Raw genomic sequence first — 18,772 nt, 5'->3', positions numbered from 1 at the left:
TAACACGTGTCTGAGCTCTCCTGCCATGACTTAACCCTTAGATAAACTTAATTTGGCAACAACAATGCTAAAGGTTACTTACTGATAAGGAAAAGAAAAAGAAAAACTACTTACCAATCACCAGCCAATCACTTACCCCCTTGGCTGTGACCTTTCACCTTTCGATTTGTTTCTATCTACATTTTTGCCTCGCTGCTGCAGCTGCACAGATAGACATTTGGGAGTACGATATTATAGCTATTACTGAGACATAGCTGAAAGAAGGGCTGGTTAGGCAGCTCAACATTCCTGGTTACAGGATTTTCAGATGGAATAGAGAGGGGGTAAAAAAGGAAGGGGGGTCGCAGTATTGATTAAAGAAACAATTACAGTTGTGAGAAGGGATGATATGTTAGACGAGGCCATATGGGTTGCATTGAAGAACAAAAATGGGGTGATCACACTATTGGGGAGTGTACTATAGACCCCCAAATAGCCAGAGAGAGATAGAAGACCAAATATGTGGACAAATTGCTGCGAAGTGCAGAAGGTATAGAGCTGTAATAGTGGGGGATTTCAACTACCCTAATATTAACTGGGAAAAGGGTAGTGTGAATGGTACAGAGGGTGTGGAATTCCTAAAATGCATTCAGGAGAACTGCTTTAGCCAGTATCTAACAAGCCCAACAAGGGAGGGGGCGGTCTGGACTTGGTTTTGGGGAACGAAGAGGGGCAGGTGGAAGGGGTATCAGTGGGAGAGCATTTTGGTGCTAGTGATCATAATTCAGTAAGATTTAGGGTAGTTATAGAAAAGGACAAAGGGGGACCAGGAATGAAAGTTCTCAATTGGGGTAAAGCCAATTTTGCTGAGCTGAGATGGGATTTAGCCAAAGTGGACTGAAAACGGCTACTTGATGATAAATTAGTGTCAGAGCAGTGGGAGGGATTCAAGAAAGAGATCCTGAGGGTACAGAGCAAGTATGTTCTTTTTTTTAAAAGAAAGGGTGGGGCTAACAAATCTAGAGCTCCCTGAATATCAAGGGACATACAGTGTACGATAAAGAAAAAAAATAAAGCTTATGACAGATACCGAGGACTCAACACTGCAGAGACTATAGAAATGTAGGGGTGCAATTAAAAAGGAAATTGGGAAAGCAAAGAGAGAGCATGAAAAAATGTTGGCAAGTAAAATCAGAGAAAACCCAAAGATGTTTTATACATATATTAAGAGCAAGAGGATAATTAAAGAAAGAACAGGGTTAGGGTTAGGGTTAGGGTTAGGGTTAGAGACCATAATGGAAATCTGTGTGTGGAGGCGGAAGACGTGGATACAATTCTTAATGAATACTTTGCATCCATTTTCACAAAAGAGAGGGGCGATACAGTCTTTGCGATGAGGGAGGAGGAGTGTGAAATATTAGACAAAATAAAAATAGTGTGAGAGGAAATATTAAGGGGCTTAGCAGCTTTGAAAGTGGATAAATCCCTAGGCCCGGATGAAATGTATTTCAGACTGTTAAGAGAAGCAAAACAGGAAATAGCAGAGGCTCTGACCATCATTTTCCAATCCTCTCTGGCTACAAGTGTGGTGCTAGAGGACTGGAGGACTGCTAATGTTGTACCGTTGTTTAAAAAGGGAGAAAGGGATAGACCGAGTAATTACAGGCCAGTCAGCCTAACCTCAGTGGTGGGAAAATTATTGGAAAAAATCCTGAGGGACAGGATAAATCTTCATTTGGAAAGACATGGATTAATCAAGGACAGTCAGCATGGATTTGTAAAGGTAAGGTGACTAATTTTATTTGAATTTTTCGAGGAGGTAACCAGGAGGGTTGACGAGGGCAGTGCATATGATGTAGTGTAAATAGATTTTACCAAAGCTTTTGATAAGGTCCCACATGGCAGACTGGTCACGAAAGTATTAGCTCACGGGATCCAAGACAAAGTGACAAGTTGGATCGGAGGCAGGAAGCAAAGGGTAATGATTGATGGGTGTTTTTGTGACTGGAAGGCTGTATCCAGTGGGATTCTGCAGGGCTCAGTGCTGGATCCCTTGCTTTTTGTGGTATATTTCAATGAATTGGACTTGAATGTTGGAGATATGATTAAGAAGTTTGCAGATGACACTAAAGTAGGCTGTGTGGTTGATAATGAAGAAAGCTGCGGACTGCAGGAAGATATCAATGTATTGGTCAGGTGGGCAAATGGAATTCAATCCGCTTAAGTGTGAGGTAATGCATCTGTGGAGGGCTAACAAGACAAGGGAATACATATTAAATGATATGTCACAGAAAAGTGTAGAGGAACAAAGGGACCTTGGAGTGCTTGTCCACAGATCCCTGAAGGTAGTAGGCCACGTAGATAAGATGGTTAAGAAGGCATATGGAATACTTTATTAGTCAAGGCATGGAATATAAGAGCAAGGAGATTATTCTTCAACTGTATAAAACACTGGTTAGGCCACCGCTGGAGTACTGTGTACAGTTCTGGTCACCACATTACAGGAAAGACGCGATTGCACTGGAAAGGGTGCAGAGGAGATTTACAAGAATGTCGCCTGATCTGGAGAATTTTGGCTAGGAAAAGATTGGTGATGCTGGGTCTGATTTATCTGGAACAGAGGAGGCTGAGGGGAGACCTGATTGAGGTGTATAAAATTCTGAGTGGCCTGGATAAAGTGGATAGGAAGGACCTATTTCCCTTAGCAGAGGGGTCAACAACCAGGGGGCATAGAGTTAAAGTAATTTCGGGGAGATTTAGAGGCAATATGAGGAGAAATTTCTTCACCCAGAGGGTGGTGGGTGTCTAGAACTCACTGCCTGAATGGTAGAGGCAGAAACCCTCACCGCATTTAAAAAATACTTGGATGTGCACTTAAAGTGCCGTAACCTCAGGGCTACGGACCAAGAGCTGGAAAGTGGGATTAGACTCGATAGCACTTGGTCAGCCGACACGATGGGCCGAAATGGCCTCCTTCCGTGCTATAAATTTCTATGATTCTAAGACATCGTTGCAAGAGTTCCTCAGGGTCTTATCCTCGGCCCATCCATCCTCAGTTACTTCATCATTGACCTTTCCTCCATCAGAAGGTTAGAAGTTGAGATGTTCGCTGATGATTGCATAGTGTTCAGTTCCATTCGTAACTCCTCCGATAATGAAGCAGTCCAAGCCCGTGTGCAGCAAGACCTGGTCGACATTCAGGCTTGGGCTGATAAGTGGCAAATAACGTTCATGCCAAACAAGTGCCAGGAAATTATTATCTCCAACAAGATAGAGTTTAACCACCGCAACTTGATATTCAAAGGCATTACCATTGCCGAACCCCCCTCAACACCCTGGGGGTCATCATTGACCAGAAACTTAACTGGATCAGCCACATAAATACTGTGGCTAGAAGAGCAGGTCAGAAGCTGGGTATTCTGAGGCGAGAGTCCACTTCCTGACTCCCCCCAAAGACTTTCCACCATCTACAAGGCACAAGTCAGAAGTGTGAAGGAATACTCTCCACTTGCCTGGATGAATGCAGCTCCAACAACACTCAAGATGCTCGATATCATCAAGGACAAAGCAGCCCATTTAATCGACACCCCATCCACCACCTTAAACATTCACTCCCTCCATTACTGACACACCTTGCCTGCAGTGTGTACCAGCTACAAGATGCACTGCAGCAACTTGCCACGGCTTCTTCGACAACACCTCCCAAACCCACGACCTCTACCATCTAGAAGGACAAGGGCAGCAGGTGCATGGGAACACCACCACCTGCAAGTTCCCCTCCAAGTCACACACCATCCTGACTTGGAAATATATCACCATTCCTTCATCGTTGCTGAAATCATGGAACTTCCACCCTAACAGCACTACAGGAGTACCTTCACCACAAGGATTGCAGCAGTTCAAGAAGATGGCTCACCACCACCTTCTCATAGTGATGAGCAATAACCGCTGGGCTTTCCAGCAACGCCCACATCCCAAGAACAAATTTTTAACAAGCTGCAGGCCAAGGGTCTGACGACTGGAGCAGCCATGACTAGGTGCATGTGGTCTGACTAGGTGCATGTGGTCTGACTAGGTGCATGTGGTCTGACTAGGTTCAGGTGGTCTGACCAGGAGCCTTGAAGTCTGAAACTGCTTCAGACTTCTCCCCCTCAGCAATCTTCACTTTCAGCACCTCTCCCTGTCACCTCAACAACTTTGTCACTCTAGAAAGCGCCAAACAGTTCCACAAACTTGCACAGGGCCAGTAGAAATCAAAGAGCAAGTTACCTGAAAGTTACTGATGCTCTCTTTAAATAGCGCTGGTGAGGGGTCCTTCCTGCCTCCTGCCCAACCTGCAGCTGTGTGAGGTTAAGGGAGGGCGTTAGCTCCAGCGATGATGATGAAAATAACAGCGCTGGCGTCCAATCAGCATTGCACGCTGATTGACATCACAATCTGCCTACTTATCATATTTCTAGCATATGCTCCTAACAGGCACTCTACTGCCCACACCAGGATGGTGTCCGGTGCAGGCCATACCAGAAGTGCACTGTTCGAATGCTATTTTAGTCGCAATTTGCCACCCGTAGCGCCCAAACAACAGGTACTATGCAACTGAATTCCTAAGTAAAGTCCTTACTTCCTTCCCTCCTAGAATTTGTTTTTCTATTCATTATTGGGATGTGGCCGTTGCTGATTAGCCCGGTGTTAGCGCAAAGTGCCCTACAACACCAGAATTTATTGCCCATCCATGGTTGCCTTCAGAAGCTGGTGATGGGCTGCATTCTTGAATCACTGGTAGTGGCTTGATATAACTACATGTCTTGCTAGGCCCACTTCAAAGCGCAGTTAAGAGTCAACCACCTTGGTGTGACACTGGAGTGACATGTAGGCCAGATCAGGTAAAAACGATAGGTTTCCACAACAGAAGGGTAGAACTTGTAAAACACTGAAGGAAGAACTTCATCGCCACTCTTCTCTGTCCATTACCTGAACTCAAATCCCAGCAGAGGGACATTTGCGGTATAGTGGCGGACCCCCATTCATGTAGCATAGAAACATATAGAAACATAGAAAATAGGCCCTTCGAGCCTGCACCACCATTCGATTAGATCATGGCTGATCATTCCCTCAGTACCCCTTTCCTGCTTTCTCTCCATACCCCTTGATCCCTTTAGCTGTAAGGGCCCTATCTAACTCCCTCTTGAATATATCCAATGAACTGGCCTCAACAACTCTCTGCGGTAGGGAATTCCACAGGTTAACAACTCTGAGTGAAGAAGTTTCTCCTCATCTCGGTCCTAAATGGTCTACTCCTTATCCTAAGACTGTGCCCCCTGGTTCTGGACTTTCCCAACATCGGGAACATTCTTCCCGCATCTAACCTGTCTAGTCCCATCAGAATCTTATATGTTTCCAAGAGATCCCCTCTCACCCTTCTAAACTCCAGTGTACAAAGGCCCAGTTGATCCAGTCTCTCCTCATATGTCAGTCCAGCCATCCCAGGAATCAGTCTGGTGAACCTTCGCTGCACTCCCTCAATAGCAAGAATGTCCTTCCTCAGATTAGGAGACCAAAACTGAACACAATATTCCAGGTGAGGCCTCACCATGGCCCTGTACAACTGCAGTAAGACCTCCCTGCTCCTATACTCAAATCCCCTAACTATGAAGGCCAACATACCATTTGACTTCTTCACCGCCTACAGTACCTGCATGCCAACTTTCAATGACTGATGAACCATGACACCCAGGTCTCGTTGCACCTCCCCTTTTCCGAATCTGCCGCCATTCAGATAATAGTCTGCCTTCATGTTTTTGCCCCCAAAGTAGATAGCCTCACATTTATCCACATTATACTGCATCTGCCATGCATTTGCCCACTCACCTAACCTGTCCAAGTCACCCTGCAGAGCGACGGGGATGCCCAGCCGGCAGAGACAGCAGAACTTGGAGTATAAACTGTCACTCTGACCGGGAGCTAGTCGCCCAGATTGGGCTCAAGAAACCAGGGCGAGAAATTTTCTTCCATCGCTTTTCGAGCACTGTACGGCTTCTATAGCAATGCTAATCTGCTACTGTGAAGCAGAATGGATAGCTAGCTGGATTCAAGACAGAAAGCAGACAGTGGGAGTAAAGGGTAGCTATTCACAGTGGCAGAAGGTGGGTAGTGATGTTCTACAAGGGCCAGTGCTAATTAACGATTTAGACTTTGGAATCAAAAACACAATTTCTCAATTTGTGGATGACACCAAATTGGGGGGGGATAGTCAATACTTGGGAGGACTGCAACAAATTACAGGAGGACATTAATAAACTTGCAGAATGGGCATATAATTGACACATGAAGTTCAACACAGTTAAATGTGAGGTATTACATTTTGGTAGGAAGAATAGGGAGGTCATTTATTATTTGGAGGATGTGAGTCTGGGTGGGGTAGAGGAACAAAGGGATCTCGGAGTACAAATACACAAATCGCTAAAAGTTGTGACACAGGTTAGCAAGGCCATAAAAACAGCAAACCAAGCACTAGGTTATTTCTAGAGGTAGAGAATTGAAAAGTAGGGAAGTTATGCTAAACCTGTATCGAACCTTGGTTAGACCACACTTAGAGCACTGCGTACATTTCTGGTCGCCATATTATAAAAAGGATATAGAGGCACTTGAGAGGGTGCAGAGAAGCTTTACAAGGATGATACCAGAAATGTGAGGGTATACATAGAAACATAGACAACAGGAGCAGGAGTAGGCCATTCGGTCCTTCGAGCCTGCACCACCGTTCAATATGATCATGGCTGATCCTGCAACTTCAGTACCCTATTCCTGCTTTCTCTCCATACCCCTTGATCCCTTTAGCCATAACTCACATCTAACTCCCTTTTGAATATATCTAACGAACTGGCCTCAACAACGTTCTGTGGTAGAGAATTCCACAGGTGCACAACTCTCTGAATGAAGAAGTTTCTCCTCATCTCGGTCCTAAATGGCTTACCCCTTATCCTTAGATTGTGACCCCTGGTTCTGGACTTCCCCAACATAGGGAACATTCTTCCTGCATCTAACCTGTCCAATCCTGTCAGAATTTTGTAAGTTTCTATGAGATCCCCACTCACTCTTCTAAATTCCAATGAATATAAGCTTAGTCGATCCAGTCTTTCTTCATATGTCAGTCCTGTCATCCCGGGAATCAGTCTGGTGAACCTTCACTGCACTCCCTACATATCAGGAAAGGATGAACAGGCTGGGTCTCTTTTTTTTTGGCTAGAAACAAGAAGGCTGAGGGGTCTTTAAAATTTTGAAAAGTTTTGATAAATGGATACAGAGAGAATGTTTCCACTTGTGGGGAAGAGCATAACTAGAGGTCATCTATATAAGATAGTCACCAAGAAATCAAATAAGGAATTCAAAAGAAACTTCTTTACCCAAAGAGTGGTGAGAATGTGGAACTCGCTACCACAGAGAGTGGTTGAGGCGAATAGCGTAGATACATTTAAGGGAAGGCTAGATAAGCATATAAGGGAGAAGGGAATAGAGGGTTATGCTGATAGATTTAGATGAGGAAAGACAGTAGGCGGTTCAAGTGGAGCATAAACTCTGGCATAGCGTGTCCTGTTTCTGTGCCATATATCCTATGTAATCCTGTGGGAATAGCACATGGGTGCCAGTGACCATAATTCAGTCAAATTCAAGGTAGTTATGGATAAGGACAAGGACAGACCAGGAATAAAAGTCCCAAATTGGGGAAAAGCTAAATTGAGAAGGGATTTGGCCCCAGTGGACTGGAAGCAGCTACTTGTAGATAAATCAGTGTCGGAACAGTGGGAGACATTCAAGGGGGAGATCCGGAGGGCTCAGGCCAAACATGTGTCCTTAAAGAAAAAGGGAGGGGAAAATAATTCCAGAGCCCCCTGGATGTCTAGGGACTTACAGGGGAGGATAAAGAAAAAAAGGGAAGTATTTGTCATATACCGATGGCTAAATACTGTAGAATCTCTGGAGGAATATAGAAAGTTCAGAGGTAACATTAAATAGGATATTTGGAATGCTAAGAGAAAGCATGAAAAATTCTTGGCAAGTAAAATTAAGGAAAACCCAAAGATGTTCTATAAATATATTAAGAGTAAGAGGATAACTAAAGAAAGGGTAGGGGCTATTAGAGATCATGAGGGTAATCTTTGTGTGGAGGCAGAAGATGTTGGTATGGTTTTTAATGAATACTTTGCATCTGTTTTCACAAAGGAAGGGGGCAATGCAGATTCTGCTATCGAGGAGGAGTGTGAAATGTTGGATGAAATAAACATAGTGAGAGGGAAGGTATTAAGGGGTTTAGCAGCTTTGAAAGTGGATAAGTTCCCAGGCCCGGATGAAATGCATCCCAGGTTGTTGAGCGAAGTAAAAGAGGAAACAGCAGAGGTCTTGACCATCATTTTCCAGTTCTCTTTGGATTCAGGCATGGTGCCAGAGGACTGGAGGACTGCTAATGCGGTACCCTTGTTTAAGAAGGGAGAAAGGGATAGGCCGAGTAATTACAGGCCTGTCAGCCTAACCTCAGTGGTGGGAAAATTATTGGAAACAATCCTGAAGGAGAGGATAAATCAACATTTGGAAAGGCAAGGATTAATCAGGTACAGTCAGCATGGATTTGTTAAGGGAAGATCGTGTTTGACTAATCGGATTTAATTTTTCGAGGAGGTAACAAGGAGGGTCGATGAGGGTAGTGTGTACGATGTAGTGTATATGGACTTTAGCAAAGCTTTTGATAAGGTCCCACATGGCAGACTGGTCACGAAGTTTGAAGCCCGTAGGATGCAGGGCAAAGTGGCAAGTTGGATCCAAAATTGGCTTAGAGGTAGGAAACAAAGGGTAATGGTTGATGGATGTTTTTATGACTGGAAGGATATTTCCAGTGGGGTTCTGTAGGGCTCAGTACTAGGTCCCTTGCTTTTTGTGGTATACCTCGATGATCTAGATTTGAATATAGTGGGTATGGATTAAGAAGTTTGCAGATGACACTAAAATTGGCTGTGTGGTTGATAATAAAGAGGAAAGTCATCGACTGCAGGAGGATATCAATCGACTGGTCAGGTAGACAGAACAGTGGAAAATGGAATGAGGTGCGAACGGCTAATAAGGAAGGGGTATACATATTAAACAGTAGGCCAGTTAGATGAACAAAAGGGACCTTATAGTGCTTGTCCACAGATCCTTGAAAGTAGCAGGCCAGGTGGATAAGGTGGTTAACAAGGCATACGGAATACTTGCCTTTATTGGCTGAGGCATAGAATACAAGAGCAGGGAGGTTATGCTTAAATTGTATAATATTCTAGTTAGGCCACAGCTGGAGTGCTGCGAGCAGTTCTGGTCGTCGTATTATAGGAAGGACGTGATTGCACTGGAGAGGATGCAGAGGAGATTTACGAGGATGCTGTCTGGAATGGAGAATCTTAGCTATAAGGACAGATTGGATAGGCTGGGTTTATCCTCCTTGGAACAGAGAAAGCTGAGAGGAGACCACATTGAGGTGTATAAAATTTTGAGGGGCCTGGATACAGCAAGAGCCTATTCCCTTGATGGAGGGGTCAATTACGAGGGAGCATAGTTTTAAAGTGGTTGGTGGAAGTTTTAGAGGTGATTTGAGGGGAAGCTTCTTCACGCAGAGGGTTGTGGGGGTCTAGAACTCACTGCCTGGAAGGGTGGTAGAGGCAGATAACACTCACCTTATTTAAAAGGTGCTTGGATGGGCACTTAAAGTGCCGTATCCTGTAGGGTTACAGACCGAGAGCTGGTCTGGGGACATACCAGCGGATTGGAAAGCAGCTAATGTAACGCCTCTGTTTAAAAAAAGGGGGCAGACAAAAGGCAGGTTACTATAGGCCTGTTAGTTTAACATCTGTAGTGGGGAAAAAGCTTGAAACTATCATTAAGGAAGAAATAGCGGGACATGTAGATAGGAATAGTGCAATCACGCAGACGCAGCATGGATTCATGAAGGGGAAATCATGTTTAACTAATTTACTGGAATTCTTTGAGGATATAACGAGCATGGTGGATAGAGGTGTACCAATGGATGTGGTGTATTTAGATTTCCAAAAGGCATTCGATAAGGTGCCACACAAAAGGTTACTGCAGAAGATAAAGGTACGCGGAGTCAGAGGAAATGTATTAGCATGGATAGAGAATTGGCTGGCTAACAGAAAGCAGAGAGTCGGGATAAATGGGTCCTTTTCGGGTTGGAAATCGGTGGTTAGTGGTGTGCCACAGGGATCGTTGCTGGGACCACAACTATTTACAATATACATAGATGACCTGGAAGAGGGGACAGAGTGTAGTGTAACAAAATTTGAAGATGACACAAAGATTAGTGGGAAAGTGGGTTGTGTAGAGGACACAGAGAGGCTGCAAAGAGATTTAGATAGGTTAAGCGAATGGGCTAAAGTTTGGCAGATGGAATACAATGTTGGGAAGTGTGAGGTCATCCATCTTGGGGAAAAAAAACAGTAAAAGGGAATATTATTTGAATGGGGAGAAATTACAACATGCTGCAGTGCAGAGGGACCTGGGGATCCTTATGCATGAAACTCTTTTAGAGTCTACCTGCAAAACATAAAACATTAAACCGTGCCACCCGACCTGGGTGACACACCAGACATTTACAAGGCCCTTTTTTTTCCTTTTTTTTTGTGTTTTTCTTTTTTTTTTTTTTTTTTTTGGGCACTAAAATCACAATTTTCCCAGTGCCCCCTATAAAAGGGAAGGGGACACTAAAAGCACCGGCAATTAAAACAAATTGAACTTTAAAACGTAAAATCAAATTAAAATTTGGTTGCCGGGCGTGATGATGCACTCCAGTCCTTCCGGTGCCCACCTCCCGTGGAAGGCCGCGAGCGTACCGGTGGACACCGCGTGCTCCATCTCCAAGGACACCCTGGACCGGATGTAAGAGCGGAAGAGAGGCAGGCAGTCAGGTTGAACTCCTTATGCATGAAACTCTTTTTGGATCTCCTTATGCATGAAACTCTTTTTGGAGTTCACCTGCAAAACATAAAACATTAAACGGTGCCACCCGACCTGGGTGACACTCCAGACATTTACAAGGCCCTTTTTTTCCCCCCCTTTTTTGTTTTTTTTGTGTTTTTTCTTTTTTTTTGTTTTTTTTTTTGGGCACTAAAATCACAATTTTTCCCCAGTGCCCCCTATAAAAGGGAAGGGGACACTAAAAGCACCGGCAATTAAAACAAATTAACTTTAAAACGTAAAATCAAATTAAAATTTGGTTGCCGGGCGTGATGATGCACTCCAGTCCCTCCGGTGCCCACCTCTCGCGGAAGGTCGCGAGCGTACCGGTGGACACCGCGTGCTCCATCTCCAAGGACACCCTGGACCGGATGTAAGAGCGGAAGAGAGGCAGGCAGTCAGGTTGAACTCCTTATGCATGAAACTCTTTTTGGATCTCCTTATGCATGAAACTCTTTTAGGAGTCTACCTGCAAAACATAAACAACATTAAACTGTGCCACCCGACCTGGGTGACACAGCAGACATTTTCAAGCCCCTTTTTTTTTTTTGGTTTTTGGTTTTTTTTTTTTTTTGGGGCGCTAAAATCAAATTTTTCCAGTGCCCCCTATAAAAGGAGAGGGGTCCTTATGCATGAATCCCAAAAAGTTAGTTTGCAGGTGCAGCAGGTAATCAGGAAGGCGAATGGAATGTTGGCCTTCATTGCGAGAGGGATGGAGTACAAAAGCACGGAGGTCCTTCTGCAACTGTATAGGGTATTGGTGAGGCCGTACCTGGAGTACTGCGTGCAGTTTTGGTCACCTTACTTAAGGAAGGATATATTAGCTTTGGAGGGGGTACAGTGACGATTCACTAGGCTGATTCCGGAGATGAGGGGGTTACCTTATGAAGATAGATTGAGTAGACTGGGTCTTTACTCGTTGGAGTTCAGAAGGATGAGGGGTGATCTTATAGAAACATTTAAAATAATGAAAGGGATAGACAAGATAGAGGCAGAGAGGTTGTTTCCACTGGTCGGGGAGACTAGAACTAGGGGGCACAGCCTCAAAATACGTGGGAGCCAATTTAAAACCGAGTTGAGAAGGAATTTCTTCTCCCAGAGGGTTGTGAACCTGTGGAATTCTCTGCCCAAGGAAGCAGTTGAGGCTAGCTCATTGAATGTATTCAAGTCACAGATAGATAGATTTTTAACCAATAAGGGAATTAAGGGTTATGGGGAGCGGGCAGGTAAGTGGAGCTGAGTCCATGGCCAGATCAGTCAGCCATGATCTTGTTGAATGGCGGAGCAGGCTCGAGGGGCTAGATGGCCTACTCCTGTTCCTAATTCTTATGTTCTTATGTAAGCGGGATTAGACTGGATAACCTCTGGCATAGATACGATGGTAAGTACTTCGGGGAATCGAATACGACCAGAGCGATCTCCCTGGACTAGTTTCGATCGCCTGGATGGGTCGGAGAGGAATTTTCACAGATTTTTTGGTTTTTTGCCTCCCCCAGGGGATCGCATGGCTCCAGGTGGGGTGGAGTGTAAAATGTTGCAATGCAGCGGGGTGTCGCAGTTGTGTGGGTGGACTGGTTGGGCCGGATGCTCTTTACTTGTTCATTGTTCATAGGTTTATATGTAACCTTCAGGGCTGCTGACCGAGGACCGTATGGCCCTTTGTCGGCCGGAGCAGGCACGATGGGCCGAAATGGCCTCCTTCTGCGCTGTAAATTTCTATGTTTGTATGTATCCAAAAATCTATCGATCTCTTCCTGGAATATACTCAATGACCAAGTATTCATGGGTAGAGACTTCCAAAGATTCACAAACCTTTGAACGAAGGAATTTCTCCACATCTCAGTCCTAAGTGGTTGACCCCTTAATCTGAGACTATGACCCCTGTCCCTAAATTCTCCAGAATGGGGAAACATCCTCCCTGCATCTACTCGTTCAAGCCCCTTAAGAATGTTATTTGTTTCAATGAGGTCATTCTTCTAAACTCTAGGGAATATAGGCCTAATCACCTCAAGCTCTCCTCATTGAACAATTCCCTCACCCAAAGAATCAATCTGGTGAATTCGTTGCACTCCTTCTAAGGCAAGATTATCCTTCCTCAGGTAAGGAGACCAAGGGGCCGAAATTCACCCCTGCCGGAAACTGGTCACACCTACAGATTTTCTTATGTTTTGGTCGCTGCAATGAAATTCAGCTCTTTGTCGTTTCTTTTTCGAGCGGAGCGTAAGTGGGTCATAATGGGGGCGGAAGTGGAGGTGGGACCATCTCTCCGCTGCTGTCAGTCATCAGTGCCGGGCTGGTGATGTCATTGCACTGGCATGTCACCACATCTCTGCCCTCCAGTTAAAGGGGAGAGCCACTGCAAGCTCTGCAGCTTTTTAAGTTAGGTCCACTGGGCCACCGGGGAGCGTTTCAGCCGGTCCAGTGGCTTGGCACCTAAGAGTGGGTGGCCTGGCCGAACCCGGGGACATAATTGTTGGTCCGACCTGGCAGTTGGCCGACAAAAAACAATAAGATGGTAGACGCGGCAGTGCGCCCTCCCCTTTAATGGAGGCCGCACCGCCATTTTACACACACTGCAAACACATTGCACCGACAGAAAAAAACTGTCGGGGGCACCGAGCGGTGGCTGGAAGATTTTCTAAGGTGAATTTTGCTTGCAGGGAGGGACATCAGCGGTGCATGCTTTGATGACGCATTGAGGAGGGTTCGGGGCAGAAGTAGGGACTGCTGGAAAAACCACAGAGGAGAATTTTGCGAATGACGGCTATTCGACTACAAATTGGCAGCCATTCGACACCATCGCGTGGCCACCTCCTTCCAGCGGTAATGATCCTAATCGGGAGGATGAATTTCTGCCCCTTGGGCTGTACACAATAGTCGGGTGTGGTCTCACCAAAGCCCTATATAATTGTAGTAAGACTTCTTTAATCTTACACTCCAATCCCTTTTATAGTAAAGACTAACATACCATTTGCTTTCCTAATTGCTTGCTGTACCTGCATGTTAATGTTCTGTGATTCGTGTACAAGGACATAAGAACATAAGAACATAAGAATTAGGAACAGGAGTAGGCCATCTAGCCCCTCGAGCCTGCTCCGCCATTCAATAAGATCATGGCTGATCTGGTCGTGGACTCAGCTCCACTTACCCGCCCTCTCCCCGTAACCCTTAATTCCCTTATTGGTTAAAAATCTATCTATCTTTGACTTGAAAACATTCAATGAGCCAGCCTCAACTGCTTCCTTGGGCAGAGAATTCCACAGATTCACAACCCTCTGGGAGAAGAAATTATTTCTCAACTCGGTTTTAAATTGGCTCCTCCGTATTTTGAGGCTGTGCCCCCTAGTTCTAGTCTCCCCCACCAATGGAAACAACCTCTCTGCCTCTATCTTGTCTATCCCTTTCATGATTTTAAATGTTTCTATAAGATCACCCCTCATCCTTCTGAACTCCAAGGAGTAAAGACCCAGTCTACTCAATCTATCATCATAAGGTAACCCCCTCATTTCTCGAATCAGCCTAGTGAATCGTCTCTGTACCCCCTCCAAAGCCAGTATATCCTTCCTTAAGTAAGGTGACCAAAACTGCATGCAGTACTCCAGGTGCGGCCTTACCAATACCTTATACAGTTGCAGCAACACCTCCCTGCTTTTGGACTCCATCCCTTTCGCAATGAAGGCCAACATTCCATTTGCCTTCCTGATTACCTGCTGCACCTGCAAACTAACCTTTTGGGATTCATGTACAAGGACCCCCAGGTCCCTCAGCACCGCAGCATGTTGTAATTTCTCCCCATTCAAATAATATTCCCTTTTACTGTTTTTTTTTCCCAAGGTGGATGACCTCACACTTCCCAACATTGTATTCCATCTGCCAAACCTTAGCCCATTCGCTTAACCTATCCAAATCTCCTTGCAGCCTCTCTGAGTCCTCTACACAACCCACTTTCCCACTAATCTTAGTGTCATCTGCAAATTTTCTTGCACTACACTCTGTCCCCTCTTCCAGGTCATCTATGTATATTGTAAACAGTTGTGGTCCCAGTACCGATCCCTGTGGCACACCACTAACCACTGATTTCCAACCGGAAAAGGACCCATTTATCCCAACTCTCTGCTTTCTGTTCGCCAGCCAATTCTCTATCCATGCTAATACATTTCCTCTGACTCCGCGTACCTTTATCTTCTGCAGTAACCTTTTGTGTGGCACCTTATCGAATGCCTTTTGGAAATCTAAATACACCACATCCATCAGTACACCTCTATCCACCATGCTCGTTATATCCTCAAAGAATTCCAGTAAATTAGTTAAACATGATTTCCCTTTCATGAATCCATGCTGCGTCTGCTTGATTGCACTATTCCTATCCAGATGTCCCGCTATTTCTTCCTTAATGATAGTTTCAAGCATTTTCCCCACTACAGATGTTAAACTAACCGGCCTATAGTTACCTGCCTTTTGCCTGCCCCCTTTTTTAAACAGAGGCGTTACATTAGCTGCTCTCCAATCCGGTGGTACCTCCCCAGAGTCCAGAGAATTTTGGTAGATTATAACATTAGGACACCCAGGTCCCAATGAATACCAACACTTCTCAGTCTCTTACCATTTAAATAAACATTTCTATCATAGAAACTCCCATTTATGTCACAGTCAAATCTTAATTCAATTTCCAATTTGGAACCAAAGGCAACAAATATGCAACCCCTCATCACTCGAGACTGCCAGTGTAGACCTTCAAATTAAGACTGTAAATCAGACGATTTCTTTGAGGAAGATATAAGAGAGTGGGTTGAAATGTTAAAGTATTTCCTTAAGCACTGGAATAAGCTACTTAATAAATGGCCAGTACGCACATCTGTTTCTTGGGATCCAGCGCAGACTCGATGGGATGATTGGCCTCCTTGTGTGCTGTATGATTCAATGATTTCCTTATGGACTGGTTTTAGAGTCCAGTTGCCCTGAATTATATTTTAGTTTCGGACAGATTTTCCTATTTCTTTATACCTGGTGGGTTATAGTTGTAGTTGTGTTCCTGCTATAGTGAAATTCAACATTGACAACAAGAACTTGCATTTATAATAGCGCCTTTAACATAGCAAAATGTCCCAAGGTGCGTTAGTAATGGTAGCTGATCAGTTACCCGTTATACACTCTGCCCAATTTCCCTTTCCATTCAGTGAATGACAGACACGCCTAAACTGCACTCGCAACTCATATTAATCTGCAACTGAAGATAAAGGGTGAAAAGTAGCTTTTTTTCTGTTGTAAATCCTAAAAGAAAAGATGCTTAATTCCTGAAAAAGGTACGTTGTGTAGGCAGCTGAGGAATATCTAAAGAACAGTGTTGGCGAAATTCAGTGTTGGCCGAGGCCCAAATCAAGCGGCCGGGAATCAGCCGTCTGTTACCCCGCCTGATTTTCCTTTCTATTGAGACATGTAGGCCCCAAGTTTCCACACGCGGCAAAACAGGCGCCCCTCTGAGCTGGGCGCCTGTTTTTCGCGCTGAAAACGGCGCCTGAAGAAAAACGCGCTATTCCCGAGCGCTTTGCAGCTCGATGTCAGCTTGGCGTGGCACCCAGGGGGGCGGAGCCTACCACTCGCGCCGATTTTGTAAGTAGGAGGGGGCGGGTACCATTTAAATTAGTTTTTTTCCTGCTGGCAACCCTGCGCGTGCGTGTTGGAGCGTTCGCGCACGCGCAGTGTGAAGGAAACATTGGTAATCGGCCATTTTTGTAGTTCTTTGTTGCTGTTCAATTTTTAACATTTTTTAATAAAACCACATTGCCATCAGCACATCAGCACTGAGGCTTCTTGCAGCAGTGAGAAGGCTGCAGGAAGCCTCAGAAGTTGAGGCAGCCGTTTCCCGACGGGCCCGACCGACGGCATGGGAGCCTCCCCCGCTCTGCCGTCGGGAATGGCTGCCTCAACTTGTGAGGCTTCCTGCAGCCTCCTCCCTGCCTCGCCCCCGCTGCCGTCGGTCGGGCCCTCACTGCCTCCTCCCCCCCCCTGCCGTCGGGAATGGCTGCCTCAACTTGTGAGGCTTCCAGCAGCCTTCTCCCTGCCTCGCCCCCGCTGCCGTCGGTCGGGCCCTCACTGCCTCCTCCCCCCCCCTGCCGTCGGGAACGGCTGCCTCAACTTGTGAGGCTTCCTGCAGCCTCCTCCCTGCCTCGCCCCCGCTGCCGTCGGTCGGGCCCTCACTGCCTCCTCCCCCCCCCTGCCGTCGGGAACGGCTGCCTCAACTTGTGAGGCTTCCAGCAGCCTTCTCCCTGCCTGAAGCACTTTCACACAGTTGGAACATGGTTTATTTAATCTTTTCTTCGCTTATAAATTTTTATTCAGGTTGTAATTATTTTTATAATATTTGTATAAGTATAACTAAGGATTTATTGTAGAATGGAATGACTTCCCTTCCCCCCCCCCCCCCCCTCCCACCTCGTTCTGGACGCCTAATTTGTAACCTGCGCCTGATTTTTTAATATGTAGAACAGGTTTTTTCAGGCCTACAAAAATCTTCACTTGCTCCATTCTAACTTAGTTTGGAGTACGTTTTCACTGTGGAAACTTTGAAATCAGGCGTCAGTGGCCGGACACGCCCCCTTTTGAAAAAAAAATTCTGTTCAAAAATGAAACTGTTCTAACTGCAGAAAACTTAAATGTGGAGAATTGCGATTTCTAAGATACTCCGTTCTCCACCAGTTGCTCCTAAAAATCAGGAGCAAATCATGTGGAAACTTGGGGCCGTAGAGTCTGCCCAATGATTGAAACAGCCATTATATATATTGCACAAATATATATATATTAATACACAGTGCCAGCATGGCACTGTGGTAGCACTCTCGCCTCCAAGTCAGAAGGTCATGGGTTCAAGTCTGACTTCAGTGCCGTACTGAGTGTGTGCTGCACTGTCGGAGGCCGTGTCTGGTCTCTCAGGTGGACATAAAAGATTCCATAGAACTATTCAAAGAAGAGTTCTCTCCTGACCAATAGTTATCTCTCTACCAACACCTAAAGTAGATTATCTGTTTATTATCACATTGCTATTTGTGGGACCTTGCTGTGCGGAAATTAGTTGCCATGTTTCCTACATTACAACAGTGACAACACTTAAAAACAACTTTATTAGTTGTAAGGTGTCCTGAGGTCGTGAAAGGTGCTGTACAATTGCAAGTAATCGCTTTTCATTATTTATTTATATATGTGTATTGTATATAGATATATATATATATAGAAATAAATTATATATATACAAATATATATTATCTTGTTATTCAGATGCCTGAGTGGCCAGTGGTTTTACATGTAGGTGCCCCTCCTGCTTAAGCATTCCGTTGATTCTTGCCCTGTATTAAGCCGCTTTAGCCGTCAAGCTGGTATTGACTCGATCTCTTCGCCACTGCCATACATCTTACCAGCACACACTGCCTCTTTGTCAGCTCTTTTTGTTTGGAGGAAGAAATCTCCCCGGGAGTCCGAACCAAAAGGGACAGCATTAAAACAACTGAATGTGACCGTGAAAAGAGATTGTCTTTCCAGTTGTCAGTACAGAATTGAATGTAAGTAGCCATTTTGTGGAGGATTGATTAAATTCCACCTCGGGTAATATTGGTTCCTACACCAAGTGCAGATTGTTTGACAATAATGACTCTGGAGCAGTCACTGCATGTCAAGCATAATGAATGTTTTGACACAACGCAGTAAATGTGGTGAAGCCTGATAGCAGAATGACACAGCCCACTGGGCATCTGTGCTGCCTGCTTGCTGTACTCCTGGGGAATGCTGCTGATTAACAGATAAGGCC

At 45.2% G+C, this 18,772-nt stretch overlaps 1 protein-coding gene across 1 annotated transcript in view; it reads left to right on the top strand.

Moving 5' to 3' along the window:
- Positions 1–18,772, top strand: part of LOC139276261 (H(+)/Cl(-) exchange transporter 4) — a 126,358-nt gene that overhangs the window by 12,854 nt on the left and 94,732 nt on the right. The window lies entirely within an intron of this gene.

The sequence above is a fragment of the Pristiophorus japonicus genome, chromosome 11, assembly GCF_044704955.1.
Source record: "Pristiophorus japonicus isolate sPriJap1 chromosome 11, sPriJap1.hap1, whole genome shotgun sequence".
Lineage (NCBI taxonomy): Eukaryota > Metazoa > Chordata > Chondrichthyes > Pristiophoridae > Pristiophorus > Pristiophorus japonicus.
The sequence above is the reverse complement of the archived record's forward strand: the minus strand, read 5'-3'. Positions and strand labels throughout refer to the sequence as shown.